Here is a 21,233-nt window from a genome sequence, read left to right as displayed (position 1 = left end):
TGCGGCCCATCGAAGGCATTTATCCGGCCCCCACGGCACAAGGGCAGAAGGGGGTTGGGCTAAATGACCCAAGGGGTCTCTTCTTCTCTTACAACCCTTATTATTATTATTATTATTATTATTATTATTATTATTATTATTATTATTATTATCATCATCATCATCATCATCATCATCATCATCATCATCTATATATATATAAAAGAGTGATGGCATCAGGGCAGCGGACAAAACAACAAAACTACAGGCCCCCCCAAACCTCGAAATTTTACAACACAACCCATCATTCACGGCTCTAGGTTGATACAACAAAAAAGAAAAGAAAAATAAAGTCCTAATTACAGGGAGAGGAATAATAGTTTTTATCCAATTGCTGCCAGTTTGAAGGCTAAGCTCTGCCCACTTGGTCTCCTAGCAACCTCCTCAGCCCAGGGGACAGGCACAGTTAGGCCTCACTTAGGCCTCTTCCACAGATTATCAGATTTTAACTGGATTATATGGCAGTGTAGACTCAAGGCCCTTCCACACAGCTATATAACCCATTTAGAATCTTATATTATCTGCTTTGCACTGGATTATCTTGACTCCACACTGCCATATAATCCACTTCAGTGTGCATACTAAACATAAAGACAACCATACCTCAACAATTTCTCACCAACACCACCAGACAATGCCACAGCAATGCGTGGCCAGGCACAGCTAGTTATTATTATTATTAACATTGAGGCTGGGTGGCCATCTGTCAGGGATGCTTTGCTTGTGCCTATAGTGCACAGAGGCAGAAGGGGGTTGGACTAAATGGCCCAAGAGGTCTCTTCCAACCCTCTTTATTATTATTATTATTATTATTATTATTATTATTATTATTATTATTATCATTGATTCTGGGTGGCCATCTGTCAGGGGTGCTTTGCTTGTGCTTTCAGTGCACAAAGGCAAAGGGGATTGGACTCATTGGCCCAAATAGTCTCTTCCAACCCTCTTATTTATTATTATTGTTATTATTGTTATTATTATTATTTATTGCTCGGTGGCCAACTATAGTCCGGCCCTCCAGTGGTGCGAAGGATTGGGAACTGGCCCCCTGTTTAAAAAGTTTGGGGACCCCTGATCTAGAATCCAAGAAAAGACCCCAATGGCCATCCATTCCAACCCCCTGCCGTGCAGGAAGGCACCATCAAAGCCCTCCCAGCAGACAACCATCCAGTTAAACTGGTAGATAGAAACATGTGGTATATTGATAGCACCTGGGTATGACTGGGAACATCATGATGCAAAATCTATGGGGATGTGAGTCATAAGCCTGTGAGAGTTATTGCACCAGGAATGGTCCCTTATTAATGACCAATATAAGGAGGATGGAGGAATCCATCTCTCTCTCTCCTCTGTGACCCAGTGTGAGGATCGGCCTATTCGGTATCTGACTATCTGATGACTGTGTTTTTTTGCTTTCCTCTGAATCATTCCGTCCAATGCGTTGTGTTTCCAGGGAGGGCGGGATTGGGAAACTATAAATCATGCACCTATCCTGCTTCAACAAATGCACGTAAACATATCCAAAGACTGATAGGTACATCTACACTGTGCCATTTCCGCTGCCATGACTCCATAGCACGGAATCAAAGGCGTTGTAGTTTGAAGCCAGTGTGGATGTTGCAATTGGCAAGCTTGAAGAGCATTGTGTAGCCGTGAAGTGTGCAAAGTCAATCAGGGAGGGTATCTGCACAGAGGTAGTGAAGCAAGTGGAGTGTATAAATATATATACATTTATTTATTTATTTATTTGCAGTATTTATATTCCGCCCTTCGTTCCCACCCCGAAGGGGACTCAGGGCGGATCATATTACACATATAAGGCAAACATTCAATGCCATAAAACATAGAACAGAGACAGACACAGAGGCAATTTAAACCTTCTTCAACTTCCAGCTTCCTGAGGGTATGCTTGATTCCGGCCACAGGGGGAGCAGCTGCTTCATCATCCACTGCGACGGCACTTCCTCATTCCAACGGCGGCTGGATTTTTATGGTGTCGTAAATTAGCCTCCCCGCATATAAGTGGTACCTAAATTTCCTACTTGATAGATGCAACTATCTTTCGGGTTGTTTACGTCAACAATGAGCAGGGGCTATTTTTTATTTTTAATTGTCGGGTGCTCACATGGGCTGGCCTCGAACTCATGACCTCTTGGTCGGAGTGATTTATTGCAGCTGGCTGCTAACCAGCCTGCACCACAGCCCGGCCCAATGGAATAATGTCCAGGTTGGGAGAAAGAGCCCAAGTGTGAATGCTGCAATTAGCAAGCGTGAAGAGCATGAGTAGCTATGAAGCTGCAAAGTCAATCCGTGAAGGTATTTTTTAAAAAAGATATTTTAAAGATGTTTTTAAATTGTTAGATTTTAGCCTTCTTGTAAGCCGCCCCGAGCCCTAGGGGAGTGGCGGCATATAAGTTTAAATAATAAATAAAATAAATAAATAAATAAAGAGGCAGCCTGGCTGTTGCTGCCTGAAGGCACCCTCTGTTCCGGCCTTTGACAACACAATAACTGATCTCTTTGCACCGACCGATTTTCTCTCTCTGTTTAGTTTTCTGCAGCCAACGACCTTTGGGTGGATAAACAGCTGAATATAAATGGCATTTTGTTGGGATCTGCTAAATAAAACATGTCTTTGGAGACATTGAAAAGGGGGAGCTTGCTAAATATTTCAGGACATCTCCTCCTTTGCCGGGCTCTCCGGATGCACAAAACGTTCCGCATCATGACCTGAACATGTGCCGGGTTCGTTGTAAAAATAGCCCCGGCCCACAAACATGGGACGGATCCGACAACGACATCGATGCCGCCGAGAGCTTTGGAATCAATTTCGTCCAAATGAAACCCGCAAGAGGCTCCGTCCCGCACAGCCGGGCCCATTTGCAGATCAATGACAGAGAGCCAAAGCCCTCTTGGCTGGAGATATTTTTACGACTCAACTCCGAAGACATATATATATATATATATATATATATATATATATATATATCTCATATGAAATATAATTGCATCGAAGAAGATTGCTTTCCTTTCCTCTCCCAGGCTTGATCCTACGATATCGAGGCCTGATTCCTGTCTTGGCGCAGAGATCTCGCCTTCGCTCCTTAATGAAAGGCTTTTCGCCTCTTTCTCTGAAGAACACTTCAAATATTCCCTCTGATTGCGTTTCATCTGAGAAAGAGCTAAATATAACAGAGCGCGGGTGGCTTTTCCTTTCTTCTTTTCCCTTATAAACAACTATGAAGGCCTTTTGACCGTTCCGGTGTCATTGGAAGGTGAACCGGCTCCGGGTTTTAGTCTGAACTTTACAAATCCCATTCCAATTGGGCTCATCTCCTTGGATATGTATTTAGTTTGGGTTTGGCCAGAATCGCTGGGATTGTTGTGATTTTTCTGGGCTGTATAGCCATAATAATAATAATAATAATAATAATAATAATAATAATAATAATAATAATAATAATTTATTCTTATATCCCGCCCCATCTCCCCAAGTGGATTCGGGGCAGCTTACAAAGGAACCATGCCGACATAATATAAAAACACAACAGTAAAAACAAATTCAAACACTGAAATAAATACATCAAAAAAGCAGACAACAACAACAATTTAAAACAATGAAAACATATTCAATGCCCTGGAGCGGTATAGTTGGTACTTCAATCTTCAGACTAAGGGAGAGGAAAAAGGTTAACAAGGTGCAATGCATTATAACTTCTACTGGATAAGGTGCAAAGTGTTGGAATAAAAAGCCATATCCCAGAAGCATTTTCTCCTGATGTTTCGCCCACTCAAAGCAGCTTACAGCAACCCCAATACGGGCCCCATATCCTTAGGGGACACATCCTTGAGCTTACCATTGAAACAGGGAACTGTGGATAATAGCAAAATGAACAATATCTACAATAGGGTTGCTGTGAGTTTTTTGGGGTTGCGCGGCCATGTTCCAGTAGCATTCTCTCCTGATGTTTTGCCTGCATCTGTGGCTAATGGCATTCTTCAGAGGTCTGTCTGAAGATCTCCGGATGCATTTGCTGCTCTTTCTTTGAACGGAGACTGCAGGCTCCCAAATAAATACATTCTCCATCAGCAGTTCCTTCCAACGGATTTTTTTTTAATTGAGGAAGACGGATCGACTCTGATGGAGTTAATGCCAAGGGTCGCGCTTAATTGTTCCTGGCATTTCCCACGGCTTGCCAGTGATGGATCGCTCCTCGAACCTGAGGCGGAGGTAGTTGGCGAAGAAGCCAAGGAAGTGACCTGCTTGGTTTATGGCCGGCAAAGGCCGAGGAGAAAGCAAGGCATCGCTGTCCTTGGCAGGGCTTCCGTTTTACCATCTTGTGTGAGGCTTCTCTCATGTTCCCAAGAAGGGGAGCTGGAGCTGACAGAGGGAGCTCATTCACACAAATGGGCAACCTTCAGGTCAGCAGTCCTGCCGGCACAAGGGTTCAACCCATTGCAGCACCAGGGGCACAACTGGACACATCAATGCCATAGTCAGCAGCTGCGGTTTGGTTCCAGTGCATATCCCATGAGATGCAATAACATATATAAGATATATCAATTGGCAGGATTTTTATGGGTGGGTTGTATGGCCATGTTCCAGAAGCACTCTCTCCTGACGTTTCTCCCACATCTATAGCAGCCATCCTCAGAGTATTGTTTGTTAAAGTAACTTTGCTGAGACAAGGGAGGGTTTCTGAAAGCAAGTGCCTCGGACCTCGGATTAAATTTCAGGAACAACAGCAATAATCCCGCACCATGCCTCTCTCTGGTTGGATAATCTCCTTAAACATGTTCACCGAAGAGAGGAAAGGGATGAATCGCTCGCCAAGGGAATGCAATCGCCAGTCCGGCCTCGTAGTTTATAGGTCAGTGTATGATGCGGAAAGGGAAGGGGCTGCCGTTGGAAGAGAAATAATAATAATAATAATAATAATAATAATAATAATAATAATAATAATAATAACAACAACAACAACAACAGCAACAACAATAGGAAACCTAGTAGGTAAACTTTGGAGTTACGAGACTTACCTAACTCATCCAAAAGTCATAGGTCAATATTTTGAATCTTAAGTTTTTTGCGTGCCCGCCCCTTGTGTTTCTTAACATCGCTTCGTATGTACAAATCTAATGAAGTAGATACAACAAATGAAGTTTTGCACACCCCTAATATCTACGCTGTGGAATGAATACAGTTTGATCCCACTTGGAAACTTCCATGGCTCAATGCTGTGGAATCCTGGAAGTTATAGTTTGGCAAGGCAACTGCATGTTTTGGCAGAGAAGGCTAAAAGATAATAATAATAATAATAATAATAATAATAATAATAATAATAATAATAATAATAATAATAAAAACTTTATTTATATCCCACCACCATCTCCCCACGGGGACTCGGGGCGGCTTACATGGGGTAGTGGCCCAAACAACATAAGAACAAAATATAAGCAACACAATACAATCACAATATAAGATCTCTGGAAACTACAACTCTCATGATTCCATTGCAGTTAAAGCACTGTCAAACTGCATCAATTCCGCCGTGTAGATGCATCGCTAAACACTGGAAGCTGTGGATGAAAGTTGGTCATGTTGGGTCTGTGTGCCAAGTTTGGTCCAGATTCGTTGTCTGCTGGGTTCAATGCTCTCTGGAAGGGAGTGAACTACAACTCCCGGATTCCAAGGTCAATCACTCCCAAATCCCACCAATATTCAAAATCGGCCACGTTGGGTCGGTGTGGTCCAGATCCATCATTGGTGGGGTTCAGAGGGCTCTCTGGGTGCAGAGTGAACTACAACTCCCACCGTTTGAGGATTGGAGCGGCTGTGAAGCCCAATGGAGCGAACCAGGTTACGAAGTCGGCCCCCGATGGACAATAGCCTTGACAATACCCTACAGCCGTGATGTTTCCCCTGCCTCCCCAAATCTAGGAGCCGAGCCTGAGCTCTGGATAATTACGGAAAGTGGTGGCGTGGAAATTAATAACGATAATACATCGCTGTGTCAGATTTGTGGGCGACGCATCCCAATCCCTTTCCATTGGACGGGCTACCACGTCCCAGTGCACACCCCCCACTCCTGTCTCTCAAAACAAGACAAATGAGTCTGTCATTAATTGCGGTTTCAGGGATGCCGAATCCCTTCTAAACGGCTTACTCTTGTCAATTACGCACACGCGTGCCTCGGACTGTCCGTGTTTCGGGCTGCGGGCTCCCCATCTCCCCCTTTGTTCCGGATCCTTTCTTCATATTTTCCTTCTTGCCAATGGCCTCATTCTGTCCCTATTATCTCGGGAGACACGTTCTCATTGTGACCCGAGCCTTACGTTATGCCAAGCTTCGTTTCTGTAACAGCAAAAACTCCGAGACGGGATGCGGCCACGCTTTTCCCCGTCCGAGATTTGGGGGATGAATTGCTTTCTTATAAATGACAATTTAATTACAGAATGCTGTTCTTTTTTTAATCAGGATCGGACACCTTTTCCCTGCAATTAACTAACCATTGTAGCCGAGGCTCGGAAGTGAATCCAAAGACTGCAGCCGACTCGTGCATAATCCACATGCCGTTCGTTGCATCACTGTTGTCATAGAAGCTTTGTCTACTTCCAAGTTATGTAAATCCTTTATGGACATTATGTTTTTTTAAATGCTCAACCTTAAACTTGCCTTTACTCTTTCTCCCTTGACTGTCTTCACCTATTTGCTATTTTCTGCTAGTAGGATGGTGTCGTCTGCATAGCATAAAACATTCGTTGTGCTTTTCCTGAAAGGGATTGGGCTGGATGACCTCTGGGGTTGACATTATTATTATTATTATTATTATTATTATTATTATTATTATTATTATTATTTTATGACACAGAAAACAAGATAGACATGCTGGATTTCATATCACAAAATCACAAGTCGAACACTTCCCAAGTGTCTAGGACTGTGTGATGTATTTTCGGATGATGCTGCAGATCCCAGTCGGGTGGCCTTTTGCAGTTGGCAGATCGTAATTTTGTCAATGCCTATTTTTTCCAAATGCTGGCTGAGATCTTTTGGCACGGCACCCAGTGTGCCCATCACCACGGGGACCACCTGCACTGGTTTCTGCCAGAGTCTTTGAAGTTCAATCTTGAGGTCCTGAGAGCGGCTGAGTTTTTCCTGTTGTTTTTCCTCAATGCGACTGTCACCTGGGATGGCAACATCAATGATCCAAAGCTTTTTCTTTTCCACAACTGTGATGTCTGGTGTGTTGTGTTCCAGAACTTTGTCAGTCTGGATTCGGAAGTCCCACAGTATCTTTGCATGTTCATTTTCCAAGGTTTGTGATCCCACCAGTTCTTTGCTGCTGGCAGGTGGTGCTTGAGGCATAAGTTCCAATGGATCATTTGGGCCACATAGTTGTGCCTCTGTTTGTGCGATTTTCTTACAGCAGCTGAGGATATGATCCATGGTTTCATATTATTATTATTATTATTATTATTATTATTATTATTATTATTATTATTATTATTGGGTTGCTGTGTGTTTTCTGGGCTGCCTGGCCATGTTCCAGAAGCATTCTCTCCTGACGTTTCGCCTGCATCTATGGCAGGCATCCTCAGAGGTTGTGAGGTCTGTTGGTAACTAGGCAAGTGGGGTTGATATATCTGTGGAATAATGTCCAGGGTGGAGGCAACTGTGAATGTTGCCATTGCCAGCAGAAATCCTGGTTCGGCCTTTGCGCCTGATGCAGGTGGCCAGACGACGCGGTCCCATCCTGCCTGAAATAAACCTTGTGTGTCAAGATGATAAAGCCATCATGGCTTCTCAAAAGGGGAGGGGGTGTCACCGGAGAGCCTTCCCGTTATTAATGGCATTGCCGTTGCACACTTCTCGGCGAGGCCAAGAATAAAAAGCCTCCCTCCCAAGGACCCAAAGGGTTTGAAATATTCTCTCCTCTGGTTTAATTATATTTGGAAATACTGAAAGACATTTATTATCTCCTCTCTGGGCCTCCTTGGGAAGGAAGGAAGGAGACAGAGGAAGGAAGGAAGGAAGGAAGGAAGGAAGGAAGGAAGGAAGGAAGGAAGGAAGGAAGGAAGGAAGGAAGGAAGGAAGGAAGGAAGGAAGGAAGGAAAAGGAAATCCAGGCATTCTTCTGAGGCTAAGTTGCATTTTCCAATGGAGAGCGCATTCCAGTCTTACAGGTGACTCAGGCATGTAATAATAAGAAGAAGGCCTGATCCTTGAAGCCCAGGAGCAAGCCATCAGAACAAATGCAATTCAGGCCAAGATCGAAAAATCAGCTGATGACCCAAAATGCAGACTGTGCAAGGAAACCAACGAAACCATGGATCATATCCTCAGCTGCTGTAAGTAAATTGCACAGACAGACTACAAACAGAGGCACAACTATGTGGCCCAAATGATTCATTGCCTCAAGTACCACCTCCCAGCAGCAAAGAACTGGTGGGATCACAAACCTGCAAAAGTCTTGGAAAATGAGCAGGCAAAGATACTGTGGGACTTCCGAATCCAGACTGACAAAGTTCTGGAACACAACACAACAGACATCACAGTTGTGGAAAAGAAAAAGGTTTGGGTCATTGATGTTGCCATCCCAGGTGACAGTCGCATTGACGAAAAACAACAGGAAAAACTCAGCCGCTATCAGGACCTCAAGATTGAACTTCAAAGACTCTGGCAGAAACCAGTGCAGGTGGTCCCGGGGGTGATGGGCACACTGGGTGCTGTGCCAAAAGATCTCAGCCGGCATTCGGAAACAATAGACATTGACAAAATCACGATCTGCCAACTGCAAAAGGCCACCCTGCTGGAATCTGCACACATCATCCGAAAATACATCACACAGTCCTAGACACTTGGGAAGTGTTCGACTTGTGGTTTTGTGAAACAAAATCCAGCATGTCTATCTTGTTTGCTGTGTCATACAATATAATAATAATAATAATAATAATAATAATAATAATAATAATAAGAAGAAGAAGAAGAAGAAGAAGAAGAAGAAGAAGAAGTTTATTTATATCCCGCCTCCATCTCCCCCGAAGGGGACTCAGGGCGGCTCACAGAAATATCAAATAAAAACAATAACAGTCTACAGTACATCAATAGGCAAAAACATGCACCAATTATAAAATCTGAACATTAACCTGTGATATAAAAATACGCTTAGTAAAACATAGAATTAAAACCAGTGAGGTTACAATAACAGATAAGCTAAAGTGCGCCTTATAAGTTATAAATTCAAGATAACAGATGAAGTGCAGCAAATTCGTTTGGAGTCAGTTTGGGATGGGAGAAGCCCTGAGCTAATGTCAAGTTGACCAGGAGAAGTGTAAAAAGGTCAAGGAAGAAATTATAATGGCCAGATCTGGCTCCTCAAGGAATGGGCACAGTTGGCACACAAGTTCTAACTGGGCAAGGAATGCCACCGCAGATACCGGGGCTGAGTTTAATGCTGAGTCTCCAGGAGAGTCTGACCCCGTCCGGCAAGGCCGGATCCCTCTTCCCTGACCTGCCTTCCGACTGACCAGGAGCATCTCTGCCTTGTCTGGATTAAGCTTCAATTTGTCTGCCTTCACCCAGTCCATCACGGATGACCAGCATTGGTTTAGGGTCAGGACAGCTTCCTTGGCTTTAGGTGGAAAGGAGTAGTAGAGTTGGGTGTCATTTATTTATTTATTTATTTGCAATATTTATATTCTGCCCTTCTCACCTCGAAGGGGACTCAGGGCTCGGGCTGTGGCGCAGGCTGGAGAGCAGCTGCAATGAATCACTGCAATGAATCAGTCTGACCAGGAGGTCTTGAGTTCGAGGCCTGCTCGAAGCCTATGTTTGTTTGTCTTTGTTCTGTGTTAAAAAGGCATTGAATGTTTGCCTTTATGTCTGCAATGTAATCCGCCCTGAGTCCCCTTCGGGGTGAGAAAGAAGGGCGGAATATAAATGCTGTAAATAAATAAACAAACAATAAATCACATTACACATATAAGGCAAACATTAAATGCCTTAACATAGAACAAAGACAGAGACAAACGTAGACTCCGAGCTGGCCTCGAACTCATGTCCTCTTGGTCAGAGTGATTTGTTGCAGCTGGCTGCAGCTGGCTGCTCACCAGCCTGCGCCACAACCCGGGCTGTCACCTGCCTATCCATGGCACCGCACTCCAAAATTCCAGATGATGTCTCCCAGCGGTTTCATGTATATGTTGACCAGCATGAGGGACACAATGGAACCCCGAGTGACACCACGTCAACATTGGGTGGCTCAAAGAGGAGGCCCCAGCAGCACCTTCTGGAAGGACCAGAGCCACTGGTCCCATTGCAGAGAGACGGACCAGGAGGACACCACGGTTAATGGTGTTGAAAGCCACTGAAAGGTTCAGGAGAACCAAGAGGACATCCTCTTCCAGCTGGCTCTCCTCCACGAAGCCTGAAACCAGATGAAAGGGGTCTCGGGGAGGAGGGCAGGAGGGCTTCCTATGGGCACAGCAAGAAGCGGTCGCAAAGGCAACCTGAGACGCCGGCCAGGAAGGAAAACCAATCCGCCTCGGTCGCTGGAAGACGCGGCACGACATATTTCTGAACAGAATCTGTTTGTGAACTCTCAGAATAGACGCGCAAGGTGTTCTCTCCGGCTCTCCTTCCCCCTCCGCACTTCCTTGGGAGGCTTCCTGAAAGCGGCAACACAAGGCAGTATTAATAGAAGGGAACCAAAACGGGCCGCGCGTGATTCATGCTGGGGTTTTGCATGTTTTTTTAAACCCCATCGCAGGCATTCCTCGTGAGCATGATCCTCCCGCTCTGCCCCTTTGCTTCCGTGTGCAGGGATTCAGAGCTGGCACCGGGCACCTCCGCCATTCTCGCCACCAGAAATTCCTATTTTGGGGAAACACCTTGAAAGCAGGCCTGCCTTGGCTGGTGGCTGGCACTGGTTTTTGATCCTGGCAACCAGATTTGGTTCATTTTGTTCAACCTGGACACAGAATATTATTGGGAAACAAAGAAATGCTGGACCACTCTGACCACCATCACGTCAGACGACACAGAGAAGCCATTGAAATCCACAAGAAGAAGGTGGACAATGTCAACAGAAAGGAGGGAAACATGGAAATGAACATAATCTGGTTATCATTTTATTTAAAAAAAAGACACCATAATCAAGACAGTAAATAAAGAACAACACTCAGAAACAGGAGAACTGCAGGCAGCAAACAATCAAGTGCCCGTTAATACCTCCCAAACAGAGGGTGCCTCCAGGCAACAACAGCCAGGCTACCTCTATGCAGATACTTTCACTGATTCGCAGCTGCTCAATGCGAGAAACAACTGGGAAAGCTGACACAATATGAGGATTTAAAGATCAAATTGCAAAGACTTTGGCACAAGCCAGTCAAGGGCGTCCCAGTGGTGATCGGCACACTGGATGCAGTGTCTCAAGACCTTGGCCTGCACTTAAACACAATTGGCGCTGACAAAATTATCAAAAGGCCACCCTACTTGGATCTGCGTGCATTATTCACCAATACATCACACACTTGGGAAGTGTCTGGCGTGTGATCAACAGCCAGCATTGGGATCTTGTTTGCTATGTGTAAATAATAATAATAATAATAATAATAATAATAATAATAATAATAATAATAGAAACCCCAGAGGCCCCTCAGTCCAACTCGATTCTGCCTTGCAGGAAAAGTACAGTCAAAGCACAGAGGTTGTGTTTCCCCCCAGAATCACCCTTTTCTCTCTTTCTGCAGCTGAGGGACTCATCCTGGTGCCAAACGGGGCCAATAATAAATCAACCAGGTTTGTTCTATGCTCTTCTTGCAGAGACACAGAGAGATCTCTATTTGCAGTGCTTTGCATGGAGGGAAATGGAGGCAGAAAGTAGGACAACATCTGGACCCTGGAAATTGTTTGATGGGGAAAGGGCCGACTCTTGGGGTCCTTGGTGACATGGAAAGTTATATATATGTATATATGTATTTGTATTTTTGTACTATGCACCTACTACCTCAAACCGAAGGGATTTTGAATAATGGATCAGTCAGGATCAGCTAATAAGATTGGGATGGATTGCACAGACCTGGCTTGTCCAATGTCCATGCATCTGTGCCTTCAGCACCACGGAGAGCGCCCACGAAGATCCAGTGTTGCTCCAAGAGACAACCAAGCACCAAAACCCTGCCATAAGCAGCAGACATGAGGTTTTGGCTTTCCTTTGCCTTCTCGGAGAGTATTCTATCTGTTTCCATTCCAGATGGTTATTTTAAGAACTCAAATGTAATTTTAAGAACGGATGCTTCGGTCTAGGCTTCTCTTCCCTCCTCGCTGGTTTCCGGCGTGCCTTTTAGATGTGCCAGCTCCCAAGCAGGGCCTGCCTTGGCTTCCTCCGTCACGCGTAAAGGGTTCGGGGAGTTATTCAACCTCAATTTGGGGGCTCAGAAATGCACCCGTCAACCAATCCGTAATGGTAAACTCCTAATTAATAGTTCCAAGGCATGTGTTTTGCAGACCTGGCTTCCATCCCGACAGGTTGGAGGCGACATTTGACTGAGCTGTTTTAAGAAACGCTGTGACTTTGGGGCCCAAAGATATGAAAACATAGGGAAATATTCCCCCTTTGGTGATGCTAAAATGTAGAACGGCTGATGGGCTTGCTTGGGCTTCCAGGCTCTTCAAAAAAGCCTTCGACGATTAATTATTAGGTTGAACTATCTGCCCATCCAACTACAGGTTTTTTCTGCCACTACTATTTTGCACTTTATTGAGAAACTACCTCTCCCATTTGATACATATTTTGCACTTTGGCCCAGATCCTTGTTTTACTCTCCTGCTTTTAATATTTTATGCTATACTAGCTGTGCCCGGCCACGCATTGCTGTGGCAAAGTGGTGGTGGTATTGGTTAAAAATTGTTGTGTAATTTTTATTTGACGTTATTTGCAATTTTTTATTAATTTTATTGTAAGTTATATTTTTATTTATTACATTTTTTTATTATCTTGTATTATTTTTAGTTATTTTCTGTTATTATAGTATTTTATTGTATTAATTTTTAGTGTTTTTTATTATTTTTTATTGGGTTGCTAGGAGACCAAGTTGGAGGAGCTTAGCCTTCTAACTGGCAGCAATTGGATAAAAGCAATTATTCCTCTCTCTCTCTAATTAGGACTTTATTTTTCTTTTCTTTTTGTTGTATCAACCTAGAGGCGTGGATGATGGGTTGTGTTGTCAAATTTCGAGGTTGGGGGCCTGTAGTTTTGTTGTTTTGTGGGTCGCCATGATGCCATCACTCTTTTATATATATAGATGTTGATTACTATGATGGTTTTATTGATATTGATGTTTTATTGTTGGAATAATTGTTTTATAATTTATTGTTGTATGTTTTCGGGCTTGGTCCCCATGTAAGCCACTCCGGGTCCCCATTGGGGAGATGGGGCGGGGTATAAAAATAAAGTTATTATTATATTATTATAAATGGAAGATATGAGTGAGTGGAGCAGGACCGAGTTTGGTGGAAAAGCAGCCCCAGATATTGAAAGCTTCTAACCTGGTCGAAGGTTAGAAGCAGAGGCTGGATGGCCATCTGTCGGGAGTGCTTTGAATGAGATTTTCCTGCTTCTTGCAGGGGGTTGGACTGGATGGCCCGTGAGGTCTCTTCCAACTCCATGATTCTATGATTCTAAGGGAATATTTCTATATGTTTGCATTGATGCATGTCAGTTCTTTGAGTCACAGACTCCACAGACATCCTCTTAGTCCAAGGGAAGAAATGTCTCTGATTTTGCCTTCAACCCATCTGTGGCTCATCTGGAAACCTGGACACGCCGGGCCCCGAACCTACGGTTTGAGCGGAGCGGAAATCACATAACAGCATCTCAGCGCAATGATAAACTATGAACGTGGTAATTATAAGTAAATCCCCATCTGGACGAGATGCTGAATGGGCAACCTTGGGCCACCGGTGACCATTGGTCCACCTTGCAAGGATGGCAGGAAGGAACCATTGCAACGCACGGCCCCGAGCCCCGTCGGATCTCTAGAAATCAAATCATCATGATCTGGTATTGCCACCTCTTTCTCATCAGGTGCTGTTAAAAATGTTGGCACTTTGCTAATGCAACCGAGCAGACCTCATGAATAAAGATGAGCCTCGCTCGAGGAGGAGGAGAAGAAGAAGAAGAAGAAAGAAAGGCTGGAGCAAAGGCAGAACAAGAAAGGGAGCGACGCTCAGGCGCTCAGGCAGGGAAGAGGCGCTTTTGGCTCCGCAGGCCTCCCCGAAGGGCTTGCATCATGCGCCTCAGCCAAAGAGCGCTCCGGAACCTTCCTCCTCGTTTCGTGCAACTAATGGCAACCCCGGCAGGTCAAGCGGCTTGCCGGCTCATCAAGGAGAGATCCCTCAATGAGGATAACGGAGTAGAAAGACCGCGGCTTTGATCAGAGTCCCCTCTCTCTTTTGCAAGGTTGAGAGAAGCAACACTCAGTCCAGAAGGGTGGAGTGGCCCACAGATACCTCACAGCCTCTGAGGATGCCTGCCATACATGTGGGCAAAACGTCAGGAGAGAATGCTTCTGGAACACGGCTATACATCTCGGAAAACTCACAGCAACCCTGGCCAGGAAAGCCTTTGGCAGCACAGAGTAGAGATGGTCTGGCTCTCTCCTTATGCCGAGGCCTGGGTCACCCGTCAAGGCAGAGAGTGAGAACAGGCCTCACAAAGCCCTCACTGGACACACAAGGTGTGTCTACACTGTCGAGTTAATACAGTTTGGCACCCTTTTGATTGCCGTGGTTCAATGCTATGCCATCATGGGAGTTGGAGCTTGACAAATGCTCTGTTGGCCCACCAAACTAACTACAACTTCATGTTTCCATAGCATGGTGCTATGGCAGTTAAAGTGGAGTCAAACTGCATTATTTCTGCAGTGCAGATGCACCACGAGCTGCCAGATGCGCTGATGTGGAGCAAAGAAAACATTTGCCATATAGAATTTTGCATATTTGTTTGCATATTTGTATATTTTATGGGTTTGCGATGGTGCAGCGGGTTAAACCATTAAGCTGCGGAATTTGCTGACTGGAAGGTCGGCGGTTCATATCCGGGATGAGCTCCCGCTGTCAGCCCCAGCTTCTGCCAACATAGCAGTTCGAAAACATGCAAATGTGAGTAGATCAATAGGTACCGCCTTCTTGAATTACGGCGCTTGGAACTGGACACAGATTATTCCAGGTGAGGTCTGACCGACGCAGAAGAGAAGTGGGACCATCACTCAAAGTTATTTCCTGGTAGAAGCGGATGCCGTGGGGCCGGGCGGCATCCCTATTTGCAAGGCCTTGGCCTCCGCTGACATCCGCACAACGAGCTTCCAAGGCATCGCATTTCACCTGGACGGGGGAATCTGAGGAGCCAGGAGTTCGCACTCGGGACGGGAGACATGGGTCCAAGTGCTGCTCCGGGCCCATCCGCCTTGCGCCGAGAAGGGAGCCCTTGGGAGGGATGGAGAAGGGCCTGGCCAGGATCCCACAAGGGCCACGGTCACTATTTGCATCGGCTACTATCTTGGGAAGAGAACTCAAGGCGGGATAAGATGACCGGCAGGGACAGAGCCCATCAATCCCCTGCCACCCTACTTTCTCAGATGCTTTTCAAATGACCCAAAACTTCATCCCACTGAACATCTCAAGTCTTTGGAAGAGTTCATTTACCATGCGGCTCAGGCATACTCTGTTCTGAAATTAAATGGGGGATTTTCTGACCTCCCATCACACACTAGCAAACTATCCGTTTTAATAATAATAATAAGAAGAAGAAGAAGAAGAAGAAGAAGAAGAAGAATTTGTTTATTTATATCCCACCTCCATCTCCCCTAAAGGGGACTCGGGGCGGCTCACAGCAAAATCAAATACAAAGCAATGATAAAATATGAAACATCAAAGAACAATAACAAAAACCAATAACAAAATATACACAATAACCGAAAAAAACACAACGCGGTATTAAAACATCGAGTTAAAAAAAAACATCAAGTTATTCAGGAGTTCTCCGTTGAGAACAGTTGAGAGTATCAATCGCCATTGATTTATGTCGCATTTTAGTGACTTATCTAGTATTTTCATGGTGTATTTTGTATTGTATTAAATAATCTGGTTTTTATGTACAGTATTTTATAATATTATTAAAACCATCTCCCCGCAGGGACTCAGGGTGGCTTACATGGGGCAGAGGCCCAAACAACATAAGGACAAAATATAAGCAACATAATACAAATCACAATATAAAAAAGATAAAACAGTAATACAATATATCAATTAAAACAACAATACAAGGATAAAAAATTGCATTTAAACCACATAAATGGTAAGACCATAATAAATACAGGATAGATGACCCTCTGGGGCTGATTAATTAATGACTGTCTCACCGAAGCCCTGCCGAAACATCCAAGTCTTCAGTTGTTTCCTATATGGTCTAAGCATTGAATAAACTACTACTACTACTACTGCTGCTGCTGCTGCTGCTGCTGCTGCTGCTACTCTGAGTCCCCGGTGGTGCACCGTGTTAAAGCACTGAGCTGCTGAACTTGCTGACCAAAAGGGCACAGGTTCGAATCCAGGGAGCGGAGTGAGCACCCGCTGTTAACCCCAACTTCTGCCAACCTAGCAGTTTGAAAACATACAAATGTGAGTAGATCAATAGGTACCACTCTGGTGGGAAGGTAACGGTGCTCCATGCAGTTATGCCAGTGGCCACATGACCTTGGAGACGTCTATGGACAACGCCGGCTCTTGGGCTTAGAAATGGAGATGAGCCCCAACCCCCAGAATCGGATACGACCGTACTTAATGTCAAGGGAAACCTTTACTCTTACCTTTACTACCACTACTACTCAAGTACTTGGATTTGTCATTTAGTGAGGCAAAGGAATCTATTGCAAAACTACAACTCTTTGGATTCCATAGCAGTGGAAGGGGAGTCAACCCGCATTAAGTCTCCAGTGGAGACGCACTGGACTAAGTGAGGAGGGGCAGTCGAGTGTCGCCCAGACGTGTGTCCACCTCAGTCTTCGGGGCTCGCAAACCTCTCGCCAGGACCTTACGTAAAGAGCCCCGGGCCCTGGAGCAGAGAGCAGATGTTCCCCGTGAAATCCCTCCCCAGCCGGGCTGAGCAAACGTCACCTAATCATCCGGCTGGCATCTTGTCAACTGCGTTGCAGGCAATACAGTAAATACTTTATGTAACCAGCCCTGGCTCCTGGGAACGGGGGTCTTACTTACTATGCGGTGTAGGGAAGCCCAGCTATTGCAGAGGGGGCTCCACCATCAGCCCTGTGCCAGTGGCCGCATGGCCTTGGAGGTGTCTGTGGACAATGCCGGCTCTTCGGCTTAGACATGGAGAGGAGCACCAACCCCCAGAGTCGGACACGAGTGGACCATGTCAGGGGAAAACCATTACCTTTACCTATGACAAACTGAACTTTGAATTGGATTCTATGAGTCTGCACTGCTACCCTGTTTCCCCAAAAATAAGACATCCCCAGAAAATAAGACCTAGTAAAGGTTTTGCTGGATTGCTAAATATAAGGCCTCCCCTGAAAGTAAGACCTAGCAAAGTTTTTTGTTTGGAAGCATGCCTGCCAAACAGAACACCAGAGCATACAGTATTGGTAAATGCACAGACCATTGAGAGTTGTACATGGAAATAATGGTAGTAACAAGAAACTTTTGATAGGATTCACAGTTTGTCTGGTTAGCTGGTTTGTGATGAGAACTACTGTACAGTATATAATAAATGTTACTTTTTTGTTCAATAAATGTGAATTCTTCTTCATGGAAAAATAAGACATCCCCTGAAAATAAGACCTAGCACATCTTTGGGAGCAAAAATTAATATAAGACACTGTCTTATTTTCGGGGAAACACGGTAGCAAAGTTTTTGTTTGGAAGCATGCCCGCCAAACAGAACACCAGAGCATGTAGGATTGGTAAATGAACGTACCTTAAAGTGTTGTACATGGAAATATTGGTAGTAACAAGAAATTCTTGACAGGATTCACAGTTTGTCTGGTTATGCTGATTTATGGTGACAACTACTGTACAGTATATAATAAAAGTTCATTTTTTTTGTTTGACAATAAATGTGAATTCTTCTTCATGGAAAAATAAGACATCCCCTGAAAATAAGATCTAGAGCATCTTTGGGAGCAAAAAATAATATAAGACACTGTCTTATTTTCGGGGAAATACGGTAGTAGAGGTTTTGCTGAATTGCTAAATATAAGGCCTCCCCTGAAAGTAAGACCTAGCAAACACCAGAGCATGCAGAATTGGTAAATGTACCTACCATAAAGTGTTGGAAATAATGTTAGTAACAAGAAATTTTTGATAGGATTCACAGTTTGTCTGGTTATGCTGGTTTGTGATGACAACTACTGTACAGTATATAATAAATATTCATTTTTTTGCTCAACAATAAATGTGAATTCTTCTTCATGGAAAAATAAGACATCCCCTGAAAAGTAAGTAAGTAAGTAAGTAAGTAAGTAAGTAAAAGTTTATTTGTATACCGCACTCTCTCCCGAAAGGGACTCAGGGCGGTTTCCAATATAAAATCAGCATAAAACATTATACAATAAAACACTGAAAACACTATAAAACGCTATAAGAATTAAAAACAAAAACAAAACATAACAATTGACTAAAACAATCTCATAAGCAGAAGGAATATAATCACTCAAATAAAATAAGAAAATAAGACCTAAAGCATCTTTGGGAGCAAAAATTAATATAAGACACTGTCTTATTTTCGGGGAAACACGGTATCTAATGCAGTTCAATGCTGTTGAGCTGTATTCTAAAACTGCATTAGATGGCAGTGCAGTTGGGTCCTTGGATCTCAGTTGGCATTGAATGGGTTGACATCAAACACTGTTGTCGAAGGCTTTCATGGGTTGCTGCTATGAGTTTTGGCCATGTTCTAGAAGCATTCTCTCCTGATGTTTCTCACAGATGTGTAAGGCAAGTCTTCCCATCTATGGCCAGAGTTCATAAATGGTTGACCAACGCAATGGTTGGACCCTTCTCTGTCTCACCCTCTTCCACCCCTCGCTTGGTGTCCCATCCCGACGTAAAGCGAAGCGGCTGCCTCGGGTGGAGTGTGGTGGTGACACGAAGAGCGGAAGATGCGACCTGCCTGGCCCTGACCCACTTTCCTTCCCTCAAGAGCAGGAGAAGAGGCTGCCTCTCGTGTGCCTTGGAGTCATTTATGATTCATGCCAACCCGAAGGCGACCCCATCAATAGGCTTTCTTGGCAAGGTTTGCTCACTTGGGGTTGGCCTTGCCGTCCTCGGAGGCCGAGAGAGTGCGACCTGCCCAAGGACACCCAATGCATTTCGGTGACCAAGTGGGGATTCGATCCCTAGCCTCTCCGTATAGTAGGCTCTACTTTGAGTATGAATACACCCAAACATATGTGTCCTGCTGAGGCCATTTGGGCCAGTAAGTACTGTATATACTCGAGTATAAGCCTAGTTTTTCAGCCCTTTTTTTAAGACTGAAAAAAAAAAAATCCTCGGCTTATATTCGGATCAGGGTCCTGGTTGGCTTATTATATTTGGGTCAGCTTATACTCGAGAATATATGGTACATTTATTATTTTTCTCTATTGTTATTGGTACTGTATTATTACATTTATTATTTCTCTATTATTGTTGCTACTATTACATTTATTTTACTCTATTTTTATTATTATTAATACATTTATTATTTCACTCTGATCTTATTACAGTAAAGTCTCACTTATCCAACACTCGCTTATCCAACGTTCTGGATTATCCAACGCAATTTTATAGTCAATGTTTTCCAAACATCGTGATATTTTGGTGCTAAATTCGTAAATACAGTAATTACTACATAGCGTTACTGTGTATTGAACTACTTTTTCTGTCAAATTTGTTGTATAACATGATGCTTTGGTGCTTAATTTGTAAAATCATAACCTAATTTGATGTTTACTAGGCTTTTCCTTAATCCCTCCTTATTATCCAAGATATTTGCTTATCCAAGCTTCTGCCGGCCCATTTATGTTGGATAAGTGAGACTCTACTACTACTACTACTACTACTAATAATAATAATAAGTTTATTTGTATCCCGCCTCCATCTCCCCCGAAGGGGACTCGGGGCGGCTTACAGCAAAATCAAAATACAAACAATGATAAAATATAAAACATCAGGACAAAAACAAAAACCAATAAAAATATACACAATAAGTTAAAAACACAATGCAGAATTAAAACATCAGGTTAAAAACAATGAGGTTGCAATAGTGGATACTGTATTACTACTGTATTATTATTATTATCTACTGTATTATTATTATTATTGCATTTATTATTTTACTCTATTTAGTATTACTTGTATTATTTTCCTGTATTTATTATTATTATTATTAGTAGTAGTAGTACATGTATTATTTTGCTCTATTATTATTAAAAGGATACATAAGGACATTTACATTGAAGAAGATGAGAATAATGATTTGATCAGAGTTGGACAGTCTATCTTAAATTTGAGCTTTATGTAAACATTCAAAAATGTTTAACCTATGGATGCCTCAATTAATGTAATTTTATTGGTATCTATTTTTATTTCTGAAATTTACCACCCTTGGCTTACACTGGAGTCAATGTTTTCCCAGTTTTTTTGTGGTAAAATTAGGTGCCTCGTCTTATATTCGGATCGGCTTATACTCGAGTATATACGGTAACTAGCCAGAGTGGCCAGACCTTATAGAAAGACCTTATTCTAATTCTAAAAGTCTAATATTTTTCTGACTCGGCCAACGCGGCCTCCTTTGCCCTTATGCTCAGGCCAACGTCCCCAGTTCCACAAGTCAGCCAAATTATTTTGGCACAAGAGCCATGCTTGGCATATTTGGCTCTGGAAAAAGAAAAAAGTTGGTCACATTTATTTATTTTCTAACTTCCAACAGCCCCTGCATGCATTTTTAATGCTTGCCAAGCATAAGGTTTATTATTATGCATGATGCACGTCGCTTTATTGACAAATAAGGGGATGTGTCGGCTGATGCGGGGACAAGAGGTGGTTTGATGCTTTCCAAATTCATCCTGGGCCTTTTCCAGATTTCAAAGGGCCAAAGATATTTGGGTGGTGGTGGTGGTGGTGGTGGGGTGGGG

This window comes from Anolis carolinensis, unplaced genomic scaffold (genome assembly GCF_035594765.1).
Source record: "Anolis carolinensis isolate JA03-04 unplaced genomic scaffold, rAnoCar3.1.pri scaffold_13, whole genome shotgun sequence".
Lineage (NCBI taxonomy): Eukaryota > Metazoa > Chordata > Lepidosauria > Squamata > Dactyloidae > Anolis > Anolis carolinensis.
Note: the sequence above shows the minus strand (reverse complement) of the source record.